The sequence below is a fragment of the Hakea prostrata genome, chromosome 7 (genome assembly GCF_041222555.1).
Source record: "Hakea prostrata isolate BN-2017 chromosome 7, UWA_Hpros_2, whole genome shotgun sequence".
NCBI lineage: Eukaryota > Viridiplantae > Streptophyta > Magnoliopsida > Proteales > Proteaceae > Hakea > Hakea prostrata.
In genome coordinates, this window is record NC_142606.1 from 26,748,376 (window position 1) to 26,752,279 (window position 3,904).

Consider the following 3,904-nt stretch of genomic DNA (forward strand, 5'->3'; position numbering starts at 1 on the left):
AAGACTCATTGGTCGAGTGGATTGGTCGATCGCCCATCGACCAATCGATCGACCAATGCTGGCGACAAAGAAGACCAAAACAGGGAATTGAAGGTCCAGATCAAATCCAATCCTAAAGGGGTTTTGCACACAAGTCAAGTGACTTACCTAATAGGTAGAAATGCTTTCAAACCAAGATAGAGAGCACTCCAAGTCCATCAACTAATCAGATCTTCATCAGGATTCAGTTTCCATAAATAGAACCTCATCATCAACTTTCATGGATTCAAAGCCAGACACCAAGTCCTCTACTGGGATGGCCCAAAGCTGACTTCATACTTTACTTCGGGTCATCGGACCTACAAATAACAAGGTTTCCGGGTCAAGGTTAGGGCTGGGTTTTACATACCGGAGCGGCACCAGGGACGAGATCAATAGAAAACTCAACATCCCTGTCTGGAGGCACTCCCGATAGATCATCCGGGAAGACATCAACAAAGTCGCAGACAACTCTGACTTCATCGACTCTTTTCTCCACTTTACCCTTGCCTTCAGATGAAGCATCATCCACTAGGGCATAGACTTGCATCGGTCATGGACAAGACACCTTCTTACAAACCCTTCTCTTTTCTCCCTGAAATTCTAAGACCGGACTTCCACAAATATGGAACTGAATCTTCTTTGAGGAACAAAGGAACACAGCTTTGTGGGCTGTTAACCAATCAATTCCCAAAATAACATCGAAGTCCTTCATGTCAAGAATTACAAAATTGGCTTCCAAGTTCTTCTCACCAAACAACACAGGACATTTAGATAACCCCTTATCTAGTTTCACAACAGGACCGTAGAGGTGTACTAATCAATAAACAACTAGACAACTTCTCGAGGATTAGGTTAGTCTTCTTGATGAATGCGAGATGACATGAACGAATGAGATGCACCCGTATCAAATAAGACAAATGCGGAAATAGAAGCAACTAACAATGTACCCGTAATCACTTCATGGCTTGGATCCCGCTCAAGACCGGAAATACTGAAAACTCTACCGGAGGGAGGAGCAGGAGCACTCTTCACCACAAGGGGGCTCTTTGGGCGAGCCGCTTCTCGGACAGCACGAGCGAAATGACCAGCTTGCTTGCAATAGAAGCAAACAGGATTGTTAGATCCAACAGGGGTGGCTGCAACAGAGGGCTTCTGAACAAAAGGCCTTGCACTTGCACTTGCACTTGCACTTGCACTTGCTGGTGGTCGGTTTCCGCCATACTGTCTAAACTGGCCGGGCTGCTGAAAACCCGTGTTCTGACCTACACTCTTAGCCTGAAAGGTAGGAGTGGGGTAGGGTGTAGGTCTCACAAAACGACAGTCATTACGATCGAGATGGATTCAACATCAACGATCGAGATTTGAAGACGGTTCGAAAGTTTGAACTCATAAATAAAAAACAGGCATTCAGAAACCGTCGTTTCAATTTCGTGAGCGATGATGGTTTCGGCTGCAGGGGATGAGTGGCGTCACCCCCACGAAAAGTGAAAATATTCACAATGCTAGAGGAAAAAGCAATACAGCCGCATTAAATGTGATATGACATTTAATAAGTTGAGGATTATGCAAGACCCTAGTTCGACAGATTACCCAATTCAATACCAAGCCCTCGGAATTGCCCGAACGCTTGGTCTAGGGGGCTTGTGATATGGAGAAAATATAATCGAACTAGGTTCAACCTTGGTTCGACCCTTGACCTCGGTCGGGACAAAAGGAATCGACTTGCTTCCGAGCTAGCCGGGTTCAAAAGGTAGCTTGCTGAGGAAGTAAACTAACTCAGTCACAAGCACGCCCTAATCCTTTATGATTGGAATGGACTCATCGTCAAAGAGGCGGGTAGCAACATTTGCGGAAGATGCTTATTGCTAATTATATGGATAACTACCATATAACAATCGTATTATCAAAGGAGTTATCTAATAGCCCAACCTAGTACGGATCTATTCGTTAAGATCTAACGGCTATCCGAAGAAGGCTCAAATACATCCAACGAAGGAGATTCGAAGACACACTATATAAGACATCACCTGCCCATAACGTAGAAGGACACATATAATCTGAATCATATTCTCATTATTCATTCCTTAGCTCTGTGCTCAAGCAGAGCCGTTTGTGATTAAGTTCATTAACTAACTTAGCCTTCGGAGGTGGACTCCCGATCCCAGCGGTCGGGCCACATCTAACGTTCGTTTTTGCAGGTCATACGCAAGAGATCTAAGGGCTGAGCAGATTTTGGACGCATCAATAACAAACTTACAAATATTACAATTAAAACTTACCTTAGTTCAAGAAAGATTATTAGAATATGATTGGGAACTATATAAAGATATTAATGGTAACATACGAAAAAGACAAATAAAACATGAAATAAAATTTAATAAACAAGAAAATGAATATATAAACTCTAGTCCAAATACTATCACATACTAAATAAATAAAGTATTTAAACGAAGTATTAAATAATATAGATGAATATGAAACAGAATTCATAAATGGATCAAGAGTAGATAGTAATCAACATACTGCAACCTCATCACATACTACACCAATGCAAACAGCAAGTTCTACTACTCTATATATTACAGAATAAGGTACCTCTACAATTTTATCTAGACCAAGAACCACACTAGAAGAGGTATACCCAAAACGAGCCTATGAAAGCGAATCAAGCTATAGATACCAATCTAGAGGAATGAGATACCCCACTGATGCACCAATACAATTTCAGGAAACATCATCAAGAAAAACATTAAACCTAATATATCATAATCCTCAAATGTGGAACTCAGTAATATCTGTATGGAAAAACATAGTAGTCAAAGATGTTTATGAAAATCATAGACCAGATGAACTCACTGCCAAAGAACTATTTGCTAGATTAGAAACATACTTAGGAGATTCAACCAAAGTAGTATGGGAAAGATTTAAAGAAGAATTTCCCACTTCATACCAATACATATTAACTCAGGGAAATAATCCATATAATTTTTTAAATATCATAGGACAATTACTTACAGGACAAGATCCTAATTTTGAAAAAAAATGATGAACAAAGAGAAGCATTAAAAGCTTTAGAACAAATGAGCCTATCAGATTACAGATATGTTAAACAATTTTATAAAGATTATATGTATTATGCCTTGAAATCAACTCAATATTTTGATTTTGGCATAAATCAAAAATTGTTTCTTAAACTCCCTGGAGTTTTAGGCCAACAAATACTAGCTCAATGGGAAGATGAATGGGCTAGTTATCCTGAAGAAAAGAAAAATAGACCACGTGTTAGAGGAGTATGACATAAAATTAGTTTCATAATGCATGAATTAAAATAAAAATGTGCAGACCAACTAGCACAGAAACAACTTAAAGGAGAAAATAGTTATAGTGATACAATGTATATACCATAGCAATATAGTAACAATATACTTTTTTTATAGGACACAAAGAACTAAAACTTATAATAAACCTCAAAGACAATATAGCCAATTACCTAGAAGAAAAAACTATACATTAAGAAAATCGGAAGCTAAGAAACCATTCTTAGATAAGAATAAACATGTTCGAAGGTTTAATCAAAGGAAAAAACTATAAAATACAATTAAAATGTTATACATGTGGAGACTTAGGACATTTTAGCAATATTGTCCTAAACTACAAAATACATATATTAGAAACTCATACTTAGTACAATCTACAAATCAAACACCGATAGAAATAGACCAAGATGTTTCAGATACTGAAAGTATTTATAGTATAATAGAACTAGAAAATAATAAAGAAAATATTGAAGAAACTCTAAAAACTCAAACACCATTACGTATAACTCCTCTCTCTCTCTCTATATATATATATATAATATTAAATGTGTATATAAGCATTTTAG